Raw genomic sequence first — 16,393 nt, forward strand, 5'->3', positions numbered from 1 at the left:
CGGAAGTGTGCGCATACTTTGAGTGTGCATGGTTGTGGGGTGAGTGGATTGGGGCGTGAGTTGGGAGAGTACGATGGAAAACAGACTACAAGATAAGTTTCACTGCAAGACAGCTGAGTAGCATCAAGGGACCCCCCCCCCCTCCCCCACTTTGCAACCTTACGCCAAGCTTTATTGCTAGTCTTGACACCCCGCGTTGCTGGCCATGTTGCAGGTGAACTCCCGCCATACTTCTTTGAAAAAAAAAAATTATTTTTACTCGTACCAAGTATATATAAAATATGTACGAACACTTTTTTATGCTTATAAGACCTAACTAACCTTGCTAAACATGCTAAAAAAAACAATGGTATGGTGCCCCATATAGATAACGGGAAACGTGCAACGTAACATATTGGCTGTACAAAAGGCAGAAATCAGTCATGCAGTGCCCTGTGTAAATTGCCGACGGTACCGTGTGCGAGTAATTACACCTGCATATCAAGTGATGGGTGCTTTCTGGACCTTAATAATTTGAATATGCTTTCAAGATAAGGCAGTACTTTTCCCTAACAAAGTCTGTGCTCATGGGAACAATATATTCCACCAGTACTTGTGCATCATGCACTCACTATCATGTACTACTATGTGCAAACGGCAGCAATACCGTTTCATTGAATGTTACATTGTTTGGGGAGACAGGTAAGGGCACTCTACCCAGCTAAACTGCTGATAGGCTTGAGCTTGAATAACCTCTCCAGGGGTAAAGCCAAGGTAGCATCAAGGGAAGAGGGTAGTTTCATTGCATGCTCTTTTGTCAGTACAAAAGTAGTGGCATGCGAGGGATTGACACTTCACTTGGCCTGGTAGTGAGGTAGAAATGGCACTTTGTTGTCGGTTTATGCTACATTTGGGCACAATACTAGCCTATTATTCAAGCATTAATCACAATTTTGCGATGCCTGTGATTGTGCCAGAGCTTTGCCCCTTTAGCATCAAATGGCAACCCCATTCCTTGCACTGAAAAAAAGAAATTGCATTTTTGATCCAGTATTGCAGCACGTGCTGCAATACTGGATCCAGCAGTTCGTGCTGGACAAAATGGGCAAGTACTGCATGCACAGGCTGTGGTGGTTCATTGGTCGTGGCATTGTGCTGCTGAGCGCGAGGTCACATGTTCAATTCCTGTCCGTGTCTGCATTTAACTTTTTCCAAAATGAACTTGGGTTTGGCTGTTATGAACCTGGAGTTCCCCGCTGTGGTGCCCCTCATAGCCTGTGTATTTCTTTGGGATGTAAAACCCACTGACTTAAATTATTTAATACAGAGTGTTAAAACCAACTGCTACATGCCGCCTGTGTGCATAGTTTATGCGCAAACAAGCCACTGGGCAAATCAAAGAAGCAGCATTACCTGTATCCCTGAGTAATATGACGTTTGGCATGTTGGCGATACTTTGCAGCATAAACATTACTCTGACACAATGAATGCCTCTCATCTCACCTGTGTTTTCTTACACCATATGAAAAAGAAGTGGTGTGTCATTCTTGTAGCTTCTAAATGAGAATGCAAATGTGTTTAAAATTGTGCCATCGTGCAGATGCTTTCAAGGATGCTGTCATGTATATATGTTCTGTGACCAATGCACTAGTGAATATGGTAAGTGAAATGCGCAATCAATTGCACCATCTGTCTAGTAGTTCAGCCTTTGCAGATCAAGTTTTGCTCCACACATTGTGTACAAAATGCATGCATTTCAAGAAGAATGCTTGTTGTGTTTTATGTCGCCCATGCATTAATACCTACAGTGTCCCATCGTTTAATATTGATTCATGTCAGCTGTGTTTAAACAACAGAGGATGTGCATCTCTTTTTATTATTATTATATGGTGTTTAGGAGATGTCGCCTTTAATTGGCACCAGCTACTTTTCATATAATGATTTAAAAAAGAACGAATAATTCATAACAAGAATAGTGAAATCATAACACTAATTCTGGCAACATAAATACACTAATGTCACACTATAACTGAAGGACAACTCCAAATCGTAAAAACACAAAGTCCAGTCACGTAAGTAGGTTAACGCTTCACTAAAAAAAAAGGATTTGCATCTTGTTTTGTTCATATTCGACTTAAGCTACAATCTGTTGTGGGAAAATGGAGTGCCTGAAGTAGAGTTTGTGTATGTAATGTTTATTTTTATCTTACATTCTTTAAATGACTGCAGCATGGTCACACGTTTATTAAGTAGTAGTAAACCTACAGAAACAACTTAGACATTTCATTTTATGTTGCCAACTGAATTGAGTAGCAATTTAAATACTGCAAGGAGTACCAGAATTCTTTGTAATCATTTTTTGCACCTTTCACTGTGTCTTGTATGCCATAACACCACTAGCATTTTCAGTGTCAGGCACTCTTCAGACACACTCTTAAAATTGTTTTGCTGGTGACAGTCTTGCTCTGTGCTGTACCATGACCTACTTTTTCCTTTCTGCTCTTACTGTACAGGGATTATTCATGTGATGCACTGTACACCATTTTGCTGTCCTATTCATTACTGCACTGCTGGAGGTGGACCAAGATAAAGTGAATTTTTCCACTGTGCTGTCAGTGAAACAATATGGTTACCTCTATGACATTGTTGCATACTCCATACATGCTTTGCACTATAACCACTGTGTGGGGTCTTTTTCATATAAATATGTTCAGTTGGAATGTTGCCACTTCTGTAAACCAAATTCTAACATAAACCTCTGCAACGAAATACAGCACTGAAACTGTCTGCCACCATAGCATGTTGTAATATTTATCTCGGTTTACTTGGTCCAGCACTATTCATAGCTTGCTTGTGTTTGAGCATTGCATTTCCTTGCTATGTTTCATTCTGACAAGCTTAAAATTTGTTTTGTGTACCCATATGACTTTGTTATGCAAAGGCATTTTAATGGAAGAAATATGCTTGACATTCTCTCTCATTTTTTCGTCTTTATGTAGATGCAGTCTTGCTTTGTAATTGGCGCTACCCTAGTGACCTTCCTCACATTTGTCATGCAGGACGACGTGGCCGGCCGGCAACTGTCAAGTATCGGGCATCGCTTCAGGGGCGCCTCTACCACTGCCACCAATGTGATTATGCAACCCACAAACCATCGAACCTTGTAGCACACAATCGCATTCACACAGGCGAGCGGCCATTTCACTGCCACTTATGCCCCCAGAGCTTCGCACACAAATGCCAGCTCACGGTACACGTGCGCCTGCACAAAGGTGAGCGACCGTACCAGTGCCCCATCTGCCCCTTGGCCTTTCTGCAGGCCAGTCAAATGAAATGTCACTTGAGGAGTCGTCACCGTGATGCTACATAGTGAGACAGTGCGTGTGCTATCGCTAGTTGGTGCTCCATGACTACGAGTGGCACAGTGCGATTTCGGACACAGCCGGAAGAAAGTACACGCACAAGGACCCTTCGAATGAAATTCGATAATGACGTAAGTGGAGTTTATGTACAATTTGGCACAAGGAAAGCCAATACCCAAACTTGTGTGAGCCCTTGGTAGTTGCAGTTCATGTACAGCAATAGCTGGGGGACGCAGGTGCCTTTTCGAGATATTTAAAAGACATTAGCACTTTTAGCAGTGGTGTGTAGATCTTACAGAGATCCACCCAACGTGATGTGTGTTCCTGGTTTGAAAAGGTATTGAGAGCTGGGTTTACTGGATTACCTGACCAAACAAGATGCCGTGACCAGTTTCACAAAGGTGCCCATGTTTCTCTCTGAAGATAAGATTCAGTATTCCAGAGGATATTCAAATCATCACCGATGCTCTACTGTTGTGTTGTGTGGTGAGCATGTGTTGAGTGGTAAGCATGTGTTGTGTGATGAGCAGTTGTTTGGACCCTTGTGTGCTTCCCTGGAGAGGCACCACCCTGCATCAAGATTCACTGACACCACCTCGCCCCATGGGGTCATGCCACCAGAGTGAGTACATTCCTTGCATCTTATGCACTAGCATGGCTGTTCTGTGCCACGGTGCCATTTCTCTTACTTGCATTCCTTCCTGCTACATAACATAGTATGTTGCTATGTATATTGCACTGCACTTGAAATACTTGCTGATCCTAAGTGTGATATTACGCAGGCACGATCTTCACAAACTAGCTTGGAAGAACTGTAGTATAAAGCTGTCATCAATCTCGAACCACATAGCAGTAAAAGTATTGACTTCCAGCACACATCTTTTGCACTAAGAAAGAAAGTATTATACTTGGCAATTGTAGCAGTGTCTATTGTACTAGTCTATTATGTGCCCTTTTTCTCACTTTTAACCGAGTTCATACTGGGTTGCGGCCATACAGTGAAGTAGTCTGTAGACCACCGAGTGGTACATGTGGAAAGAACTGAAGATGAGCTTTAGATGCCAAAAGCAAAAGGTTAGATATGTTCAGCTTCAGCAAGAAACCAAAATATAATTAAAACCTGCCTATGCTAGTCTGTTCGCATGAAAGCTAAACGGAAAAATCTACATTGCGGAACATGTTCACAAACCAAAGCCATAGTCAATGAACACGCAGTTTTTGTTGATAATAACCGCACATTCTTCTAATGTTGTCTATTTTGTATACCTGACTCATTGAGCTTCTTTCCATTCTGTAATCTAAAATGCTTGCCAAAAATGTTATGCCACACAATGACTGCACCCTCCTAAATATGCAATAATATTATATTACAAGGAACTCTCCCCATTATTTCTGTACATATGGTAATGCTATGCTGAAGTGAATTTGTATGAGCTCATCCTTGTGGGTTTGACCAAAGATAATTAATTTGAATAATTTATTGTAACAAAGCAGCACAATAAAGTTCTTTTTGCTCTCTGATCGTATTTTGCAAAGTGGTTGCATGTTCAAAAGAAAGAAAAACGCAGACATGTAGAAGCCACTCAAAGAAAGGATCTAAGATAAGGTGTAAAACACCGAGCAAAATGTTTACATACTGGAGTACTTAGTAAGCAAATTTCTAGGACATTTGGATACAGTACAAAATGCTAAGTACGTAGTCTGTTACTTTCAACATACTTTCAAGATGCAGGACATTGCATGAACAAAACAAAAGTCTGGGTCTTTGAAACGGACACCTAGTCTCCTCTATCGGTGGTGGAACAGGTGTGCTAATTGTGCCAAATTGCACCAAGAGCAGTCTTTTGTGCTATCCTGCCCCAAAACGGCATTTTATCCAGAAAAAAATGCACTGAGCCTCGGCCAAAGGAAGCGTAAAATAGTCTATGAAACTTAGTTTTGTAATATTTATCCTGACTGCATTAAAGATGTGCATAAAGTTGTTCCGATAAATTTATTATAATTTCAGATAAAATTTAGACAATCTGGTATATAGATGTAAGTTCAACACTGCAGCAAAAGTACTTGTCGCTGCAGCAACTTAGCTTTTTGCTTGCGACAAGATCTACACCAAATGATGAAATGGCATTTCTACTACTGCCTTTCTCTTATTGCTGGTAATGGAGGTCTTTTGATTCTGTAGACTTCAAAAATGTACGAGCATGGCTGAATGAGTGCGAGTGTTGGCAGGTGTGTGCATTTGCAAAATGGCATTTTGTATCACGCACATCTAAGGCACCTGCTTTTAAAGCCATAAGTTGAAAAGGTAAGGGTCAGCCTCTCATCTAGTACAGCCTCTTGATTCGAAACACTAGTTTTTAAGCAAGCAAAGAGCAATAACTACATTTTCTGTTTTAATTTGCCACACTCGTGAAGTTTTCAGCTACAAGGCATTCACATTGGAGGTTGATGTATAATTGTTTTGTCTCTGAATGATCTTTTTGTGCTAGTCATCACCGGACCAAGCTGTTGTCTTTCTTGTTTTATGTTTGATTGTTTCATATGATATAAGAAGAGTAGTACCATGTTGAATTAGGCTGCTTGGTTCATGTTGTAACTTGAAGGTAACGGTGCTAAAAACAGGACAAAAATAACAGTAAACATAGTGCAATCACAGTGCAGCATTTTCTATTCTCTGTTTTTAGCATTGTTAGCTTCAAGTTCTAATAAATGTAGCATATGGTCTCTTCTAATATGTTGTTGGACGTTGTGTTAGCAGACGCAGTCTATACCTATTTCAGAAACAGCCAAACTGTAGCTTGCAAACCACATGCACCTATTTTTATGTTTACATGTAGCTTGCAGTTGGCTAATCATCCTGGAAATCCTGAAATTTCAGTCTTAGTGTATGTGCAAGATTGTGCTAACTTTTGGTTGAAGAGGGAACTTAAACTTGTGCCTCTGCTGTTTTCTGAAGCTGGATCAGTGTTCCTAAATCCAAAGCAAGTAGTTAAAGGGCAGCCAATGGCGTTAAGATTTGAAATTTTCATGTTTCATTAAAGATCTTAAATAAAATTGGGTACTCTTTGAATGTCTTTCTGACTACCCCCGGTGTTCTCCAACTATCGTGCCAGCTATAAACATCCCGTCTTTTCAATCAGGCTTGGCACATTCATTGTTCCCAGCAGTTTAGTCCCTCCTTCTTTCCAACAAGTATCAGTTGATGTTGGCAATTGCCATCTTGCTGTACATAACTATACCATACACTACATGTTTCACTAATCCTTTGCACAGCCAAATAATGTTGAATGTTCACAACTATAAATTTGCCCACACTTGTGTGATTTCTGCTGCAAAGTGTGATTTCTACTGCAAAAGTAATTGTAGCCACTAATTACAAATTCTTGCTTCCCTTTATGACATAGTCTTTGTCAGCAGTATGTAGGCTAGGTTGCTTGTGACCATCATATTGACTACAAGCTGTTTAAGAGTGTGTATTAGGTGTGCTTTGAGTTCTGACAGCCACAGGAATGAAAAGAATTCCCGTACTTGCCTTCCAAATGTCTATATTGTCAGGAGGGCCGTGAAAAATATATATAGTGAAGCCACAGCGTAATCTTCATATTTTTGCAAAAGGCTGAACACTGGAGGTAATTAGTACTTCTTGTACTTGCAGCTTCATTTGACCTGATTCATAGGTTGTAGTCTGTTAACACTTCACATCTCTATGTTTCTTTAGAGCACCTGATTTTTTTTTTTAGAAAACTGATCTCATTTGTTGTTGCAGTTCATTTCATCAAATAAATTATTTTGTTTAGGTCTGTGTGTTTTGCTGAAATGACTTGAAAACAATTAAGTTATGTCTTGATAGTTTAGAAGTGCTAGTTTTGAATCATGGTGATAATTCTACTGTGTAGAAAAACACGGGAAAAGTTTTTGGCCATGAAATAGCAATACTGTGTCACCCTTTTATCAGACTTCGATCTCTTCTTTGCCTTATCAAGAATTGTAATGAACCTTTAATACTTCATTACTCAGCAGACTCACGTGACAGCTACACTTACTGAATATTTGCACTTCTATATTGTTGTTGCAAGAGTCACAAAAAGTGGATTTGTTGATTTTTTCTGCATAATAGCCACATCCTTTATTCTGTGTGATTAAAAGAACTATCTTTTTATTTGTTTTTTAAGGAAGCAACAATTACAGCATGCAAAGTCTAGCAGTAGTCATAGTCATATGCCAGCTTGCTTTTTACCTTGCCAGTGTGTTAGCCATCTCAGCATTCTGTGCAGTAATTTCTAGTATAGTCGGTACAGGGTATTTATTATCTGAAATCAAATCAAACAGGTGCTTTGGTGGCAGCAAATCTTAAGAAAACTAGTGCAACTATGGCTCAGTCAATATGGTAGCTTCCTGAAGGTTACAACAAGAATCCCCAAAAAGATGTACAATGCTCAGCAACCTAAACGTGACGCTCGAGATTATGGTGGCTAGCACTTGTTGCGCCACCAGTGAGCACTGGAGGGCCAAACGCAGTCACCATGCATCACACCATGTATATCACAATGCATCAGCACGGTTTGCCTAGTGCCCACTGATGGTGCAACAAGTGCCGGCAGCCATGCATTCCAAATGTCATGTTTTAATTGTGTGCATTGTACATCTCACCATGTTCATCCTGATTGAACTGCCACATGGGGAACTTCACTGCAGGTAACACCACATTCCTGCATAGCAAGTTTTTACTGTGTATGCACTCATTGAAGTGCTCAGTGACAGTTGCATTACTTCTTTTGGATTTATGGGCTTTAAACAATATATCTTCATTTGCTTCTCTTTCAGTTCTCAAAGATCTTCTTTCTGCATCCTACGTGTGATGGTTTGGCAATATCAACGACTCAGAGTTTGAATTAAAAATGAAACACATGTCTTTATATTAGCAGACCCAAAGACTTTACAGCAGCTTATTCATTTATTCACTTACCATGGCTATCGTCATGCCCCCACTAAATCCAGTGGCCATTTCAGATGCTATTGCAAAGAATGGCAGATAACCCTCTTCAGTGCAATTTACATTATTATGTGCAGTGGGATGTGCCTTTCTCTTATTTAACAGCAATATTACATTCTATTCACATTCAGTGTTCAATCAACTATGTACCAAGAGAATCTTAGAAATTGTCACTGACGTGAACAGAATAGTCGCTGACAAGAATGAACTTTAGAAGAGTTTGCTGTTGCACTAGTCTTTAGCATGCGAAGAATGCAGCCGCAGAAACACTTGAAGGGTGTGTGTGTACATGTGCCTGACAGTTGTCACTCACTAGTCCTCTCGTTGCACGTGTGCATGTGTGTTTGCATCCACCGATTACTTACAACCGAATGGCGGATCATTGCCGCTGCATAATGTATGTGTGTGTGTGTGTGTGCACCTTCACAACTACATGCTATCTTACTTTGAAACTTTATACAAGCAGTATACATCACACTGCTGGATGAGGATCTCACCACTTTCAAAATGTTGTTTCCCCTACTGTGTTCTGCCAATGTGTTTTTGCATTTGTGTGGAACCGTCGGTATTGAGCGCCTTCACTTTCCTGGCAGCATGTTTCTATTTACATTTCCTAGCTGATTCTATGTGGTGTTGCTGTAGTTTTGTTAGTTTCTATGCTGCCTGCTACGGCTCTTTATAGCTGTTCATTGCCGACTGTTGTGGGATGGTTGTGCACTGGTGGGGAAGGCAATAGCTTCTCTCCATTTCTCTGTAAGGCCTGGGATAACTTTTTTTTATGAGTGCTGAAGGAAAGAGAGCGCACACAGGCACACCTTTGTGGGAGGAGCTTCTCTTGCCTTACTTTACTGTCACCAACTGTGTAATGCTTGCATTCACGTAAAAGCACTCGTCTTCAAATATAATAAAAGGTGCTAGTGGTACTTTTGTGCAGCCTTATGGAAATGAGGCAGCATCGTAAAAGATTACGAGATGGTGAGCTTGTCAGCAGAACACTGCAAGACATGGCATAGCAAACTGTCAGCTTGTAACTTGAAGCTAGTTGCAAAAGTGTTTTTCACAGCCCTTCAGTGTACCTTTCAGTGATACAGAAGTGCCATGAGTTTGTTCTAATAGCAAGCAGAGGTTGGGGATCATGGACAAGATTCCTTGTTAGTTGCAGGGAAGAGAGCTGTATGCTTTGTCTCAGTAGTTCTGTGCAGCAGGGCCTAAGCTGTGTGGCCTGCAAATGCAGCTGCTTATCTGGAAAAAAATGTAGTTTGAATGTTAATGGCTATTTTCCTGGCTAAATTGATATTATAAGTAGCTCTGCTTTTGCAAGTTTGTGTAGAAGCCTTTCGTTCAACTTACAGATACACTTATACTTTTCAGTGAATTTTTCAACAATGTGCTACGATACACAAAATTTAGCTCCTCTATGAATCTAGCACAAGTGTGCAAATAACAAAAAGGATTGATTCAAAAATTTATGAATGTGCATTGGTCAGGAGAACTCATAATATTGTTCTTAGAACCACCAAATTTATATATATATGGCCACATCACTACTAAGGGCAACTTTATGGGCAGCACTTCTCCTTTCATGAACATGGTGTCCACCAAGTTCGCTGTGCAATATGTATTGCCAGAAAGTGGTGGGTCACACAAAGTGGCTGAAGCCGCTGGCATTAGGCATGCTTGGTGCGATGCATAGAGAGTGTCGTAGCACTGCGAGCACAAACACTGGTCGAAAGGACTGCTGCACTCGCTACTATCACCACTATATAACCTTATACAAGTGGATGTCACAGCAAAAAAAATATGGCAAGGTGCTTTCTCCTAAGAATATCATAAAGTGCAGATGGATACCTTTAGGTGTGTTTGCCCTCCTGATTAATCGAAGTGCCCTAGCTTCCACGGTGCTGCATGGAACTGCTGAGATGGAGCATAGATTCAATGTTGCAGAGTTTTAGAAAAAGTTGGCAAAAATAATACACACACACGCAAAAGCACACAAGGAGCGGTTAAGTGTAGCATTCGTAATGCAAAGACGTGGGATCGTTCCCCACCTGCGGCAAGTTGTTTTTTCATACACTTTAATTGCCATTAATTTATAATTCCTTTAATTTAATAAGTACGAGTAATTTCCCCTCTGTTGTCCTTTTGTGTTGTCGGCTTCTTATGATATTATTAATAAAAATCAGGCCCCTCAGTTAACCCCTTTCTTCTCGTTCATTACATTGCTAGGGTCTTGAATCCGGCAACATTGACACCTTCAGGTAGCATGTGTAGGTTGATTGACCAGTTGCCTTCACCCAATAAGCTCACATACTCGTCATGCCTGTGGCAGAAAGGATGTTCCACATCCACCGCCAAGAATTGTGAGTGGTGGCATTGGCTAACACACCCAAGGTTTGTTCTAGTCATCATCATCATCATCATCAGCCTGGTTACGCCCACTGCAGGGCAAAGGCCTCTGCCATATTTCTCCAACAACCCCGGTCATGTACTAATTGGGGCCACGCCGTCCCTGCAAACTTCTTAATCTCATCCGCCCACCTAACTTTCTGCCGCCCCCTGCTATGCTTCCCTTCCCTTGGGATCCAGTCCGTAACCCTTAATGACCATCGGTTGTCTTCCCTCCTCATTACATGTCCTGCCCATGCCCATTTCTTTTTCTTGATTTCAACTAAGATGTCATTAACTCGCGTTTGTTCCCTGACCCAATCTGCTCTTTTCTTATCCCTTAACGTTACACCTATCATTCTTCTTTCCATAGCTCGTTGCGTCGTCCTCAATTTGAGTAGAACTCTGCGTTAGCCTCCAGGTTTCTGCCCCGTAGGTGAGTACTGGTAAGACACAGCTATTATATACTTTTCTCTTGAGGGATAATGGTAACCTGCTGTTCATGATCTGAGAATGCCTGCCAAACGCACCCCAGCCCATTCTTATCCTCCTGATTATTTCCGTCTCATGATCCGGACCCGCCGTCACTACCTGCCCCAAGTAGGTGTATTCCCTTACGACTTCCAGTGCCTCGCTGCCTATTGTAAATTGCTGTTCTCTTCCGAGACTGTTAAACATTGCTTTAGTTTTCTGTAGATTAATTTTTAGACCCAATCTTCTGCTTTGCCTCTCCAGGTCAGTGAGCATGCATTGCAGTTAGTCCCCTGAGTTACTAAGCAAGGCAATATAATCAGCGAATCGCAAGTTACTAAGGTATTCTCCATTAACATTTATCCCATTGCTTCCCAATCCAGGTCTCTGAATACCTCCTGTAAACACGCTGTGAATAGCATTGGAGAGATCGTATCTCCCTGCCTGACGCCTTTCTTTATTGGGATTTTGTTGCTTTCTTTATGGAGGACTACGGTGGCTGTGGAGCCGCTATAGATATCTTTCAGTATTTTTACATACGGCTCGTCTACACCCTGATTCCGTAATGCCTCCATGACTGCTGAGGTTTCGACAGAATCAAACGCTTTCTCGTAATCAATGAAAGCTATATATAAGGGTTGGTTATATTCCGCAGATTTCTCTATCACCTGATTGATAGTGTGAATATGATCTATTGTTGAGTAGCCTTTACGGAATCCTGCCTGGTCCTTTGCTTGACAGAAATCTAAGGTGTTCCTGATTCTATTTGCGATTACCTTAGTAAATACTTTGTAGGCAACGGACAGTAAGCTGATCGGTCTATAATTTTTCAAGTCTTTGGCGTCTCCTTTCTTGTGAATTAGGATTATGTTAGCGCTCTTCCAAGATTCCGGTACGGTCGAGGTCATGAGGCATTGCGTATACAGGGTGGCCAGTTTCTCTAGAACAATCTCTCCACCATCCTTCAACAAATCTGCTGGTAACAGCAGATTTGTTGTTCTAGTAGTAAAACATAAATACCCAAGATGGTGGAGGGGAAACTGGCACCATGGTAGCTCAGTTGGTTAGAGCATCGCACACATAATGCAAAGACATGGAATCGTTTCCCATCTGTGGCAAGTTGTTTTTTCATCCACTTTCATTGCCATAAATTTATCATTTCTTTAATTCAATTATTAAGTATGAGTAATTTCTCCTGTGTTGTTCATGGTGTCGTTTTTTTTTTATTTATTTATTTAGTTATACATACTGCAACCCTAAAAGGGTTATCACAAGAGTGGGGGTACAAAATATAAGGGTGCCACACACACAGCAAAAGGAGGTACACAAATCAAAGGTACAAGGCACACAGCAAAGCACTAGTGAACAAAATATGAAAAAGAAAAAAAAATGGTCTCAATACATACATATATGCATATAAACATGGTATATAATACATGGTCCTAGCAATCATGGGCATGAACCAGTGATTGCTTTAACAAAATTATCAGGTGTCAGTTCTCGTAGTTAGGGGGAAGCTGGTTCCACAATTCAATGGATCGGGGAAAAAAGCTATATTTGAATTTCTCAGTGCAGGTGTACGAGGGTGTTATATTTAGAGGGTGAAAATTCTGTGGTTTAGGCGCTTTAGCAAACTTAATGTATTCTAAGGATGAGCAATGTTCAGAGTTAACAGTGGTGTAAAACAGTTTAAGACTTTCTACATTACGCCTCTGTACTAGCGAAGAGTTCAAGTAGGGAAGGTTAGAAGAGGGGGGGGGGGGGAGTCCTTGTGATAATTTTATTTATTTATTTATTTATACATATTGCAGCGCAATTTACGCTATAGCAGGAGTGAGTTAAAAAAAGGTACAGAAAATACATTGGAGTATACAGCGGTAGACACAAGTGAACACTTTTAAAGAGCACTGATGAAAGAAAATGAAAGAAAAATACACAAGAAGTTATACAAATTCTGCCAGACATGGGTGAGCACGATGATGCATCTGGGATAGCAGTTGCAAAAATTTGGGATGAGCATGAGCGAATGGACCCAGGTAATGAATTCCAGTCTTCGATTGAGCGGGGGGAAAAGCTGAATTTGAACATGTTAGTACGTGCATAGTAGGGTATCAAGTTTAGGTCATGATGTCTTCTTGTTGATGATCCCGGCGCGAAGTTAATGTAATTGTCATTTGAGAGCCTAACTAAAAATTGACAGTGCAATGCAAGAATTTTAATGATTCGACATGGCGACGAGAAGAGAGCGTGTTTAGGTTCAAGGAAGAAAGTGTTGAAGCGGGCGAAAAGTCGCGATCGTAACGATGACATATAAATAGGTTGTTTGCCAGTATATAAATGGAATAGCTTCTTTTTTTTTTTTTTCGACGGATTCGAGTTTTCTTATGTCGGATTTCAGGTATGGATTCCAAATGTCACACCCGTAATCCAAAATGAGCGGCACTAGGGTTTTATATGTGAGCAATTTTGTTTCTTTGTGGGCTCAGGGCAGAGAACGCTTTAGGTAACCTAGACATGATAGAGCTTTAAAACAGGTTCCTTCAATATGTTCAGACCAGGATAAATGGTGTGGGAATAAAATGCCAAGATACTTATATTCAGAAACGTTTTCTAGAGGAATACCATTGAAACAATAAGGAAGGCGCAGTTGTGTGGTACGTGTCGAGAAGGACATAGAGACAATTTTGCAAAAATTTATGTTCATCTGCTACGTGTTACACCAAGTATAAAAGTTGGAAAAGGCTCTATTCAAAATGGCATGATCTTCATGACTGGTAATTGTGTGATAGATAACTCGGTCATTGGCGTAAAGACTGATTTTAGTTGGTAGCATGTTCTTTGGCTTTGGTAGCACATTGTTGGCTTCTTGTTAATCATATATACACAGAACACACAAGGAGAGGTTAAAGGGCCCCTCACCAGGCCCCATAGCAAATTTTGATTCTATGCTGGAAGTTGTTAGATGCCTTCTAGGGAGCATTCTACCGCAAAATTTTTTAAAATCAGCTCATTAATAGCCGAGATATAAATATTTCAGTGTCATGAACCCATGATTTCAGGAGGTGAGCTTCGCCGCAGACATAGACACTCCCTCCACTTGCCCCGTCTAGCCTCCACAAGCGAAATTCCTTCCCTACGTTCTCCCATACCGGAGCTCGAGGATCGCGTGACATATACGTCATGGGTCCCTCCTTCGTTTTTTTTTCTCCTTGCTTCTTTGTGGCGTGGTGCACTTCTGCTGATGGCGTCGCGCGCGAGCTCTTGTGATTGTATCGCGCAATGCACAATTTTGCGGGTTGTGCACGAGGACACTTGACTAGTGGTATAAGTCAGTGCTACACAAATACTGAGGCAAACACAAGCGGATCACAGAGCATGATCCCGTGATGGAACACGGTAGAAAATGGCATAGTTTCAGTGTCTGCGCACACAACTGCACGATGTGGGAACAAGCAGACAAAACGGGAGTGCATATCTCTTTCTGCAGTGCGAAGTAAAACAAAAACATGCAGACATCCGGTTTGTGCGTTTTATTATTTATCAAAGCTTTAATTCCTCTATTCTAGCAACATATTACACAAATAACAGATGTTGGCTTGAATAATTTTTGCAGTCGCGTGTCACCACAAGCGATGTCACAGCGCGAACACGTGTATGTAGGCGCACTAGCACGTGTACATCATCCTTTGGCTTGGAGCACGGCGGCTGCAAGGAGAAAGGAAAATGACGTTCAGCTTGAAATTTCAGATCTTTCTGCATCACGTAGCGATGTAATACTTTGCAGGCACGATCGTTATCACGCATTGTAAACTCTGCGCTTGTCAGCTCAAAATGGCCAGACCTGGTGAGGTGCCCTTTTAAGTGCAGCATGACATGTCAGAAGAGCACTGCTCTCACAGTGTATAATTTCAGATTCATGTGCTCTAGGGAAAGCGCAGAAAGGAGTTTAAGGGGCAGCTTTTTTGTTGCTCGCTTATTTTCTTTTTCTTTTTCTTTTTTCATGTCATCAAAGTTCTTGCCATTGATGTTCACAAAAACTTCTTGTAGAAGTACATTTCCTTGCACTCAAAGTAACTTTTATTGGTCAGGTTTATTGACGTCCATCAAATGAAATGCACTGAATCGATTTCAATACATCATCATCATCATCAGCCTGCTTACGCCCACTGCAGGGCAAAGGCCTCTCCCATATTTCTCCAACAACCCCGGTCATGTACTAATTGTGGCCATGTCGTCCCTGCAAACTTCTTAATCTCATCCGCCCACCTAACTTTCTGCCGCCCCCTGCTACGCTTCCCTTCCCTTGGAATCCAGTCTGTAGCCCTTAATGACCATCGGTTATCTTCCCTCCTCATTACATGTCCTGCCCCTGCCCATTTCTTTTTCTTGATTTCAACTAAGATGTCATTAACTTGTGTTTGTTCCCTCACCCAATCTGCTCTTTTCTTATCCCTTAACGTTACACCTAGCATTCTTCTTTCCATAGCTCGTTGCGTCGTCCTCAATTTGAGTAGAACCCCTTTCGTAAGCCTCCAGTTTTCTGCCCCATAGGTGAATACTGGTAAGACACAGCTATTATACACTTTTCTCTTGAGGGATAATGGCAACCTGCTGTTCATGATCTGAGAATGCCGGCCAAACGCACCCCAGCCCATTCTTATTCTTCTCAATATTTCCGTCTCATGATCCGGATCCGCAGTGACTACCTGTCCTAAGTAGATGTATTCCCTTACGACTTCCAGTGCCTCGCTGCCTATTGTAAATTGCTGTTCTCTTCCGAGACTGTTAAACATTGCTTTAATTTTCTGTAGATTAATTTTTAGACCCAATCTTCTGCTTTGCCTCTCCAGGTCAGTGAGCATGCATTGCAGTTAGTCCCCTGAGTTACTAAGCAAGGCAATATCATCAGCGAATCGCAAGTTACTAAGGTATTCTCCATTAACATTTATCCCATTTCTTCCCAATCCAGGTCTCTGAATACCTCCTGTAAACACGCTGTGAATAGCATTGGAGAGATCGTATCTCCCTGCCTGACGCCTTTCTTTATTGGGATTTTGTTGCTTTCTTTATGGAGGACTACGGTGGCTGTGGAGCCGCTATAGATATCTTTCAGTATTTTTACATACGGCTCGTCTACACCAATTTCAATACAGAAAGCAACAAAAATGATGGTTTGGCAATGTCTCACCATGGTACACAGTTG

General features: G+C 41.3%; 1 long non-coding RNA gene across 3 annotated transcripts; it reads left to right on the top strand.

Annotated features, from left to right (window-relative positions):
• The first annotated feature begins 49 nt into the window (after window positions 1–49).
• On the top strand, window positions 50–4,862 carry LOC135898884 (uncharacterized). 3 transcript variants are annotated; one of them, XR_011512795.1, is made up of 2 exons: window positions 50–214; window positions 3,039–4,862. It is a non-coding gene; the product is annotated as an uncharacterized lncRNA (long non-coding RNA). The 3 variants fall into 3 exon arrangements; XR_011512797.1 differs by lacking the exon at window positions 50–214 and adding an exon at window positions 222–681; XR_011512796.1 differs by lacking the exon at window positions 50–214 and adding an exon at window positions 1,070–1,638.
• Window positions 4,863–16,393: the final 11,531 nt, after the last annotated feature.

Source organism: Dermacentor albipictus, chromosome 3 (assembly GCF_038994185.2).
Source record: "Dermacentor albipictus isolate Rhodes 1998 colony chromosome 3, USDA_Dalb.pri_finalv2, whole genome shotgun sequence".
Taxonomy (NCBI): Eukaryota; Metazoa; Arthropoda; class Arachnida; order Ixodida; family Ixodidae; genus Dermacentor; species Dermacentor albipictus.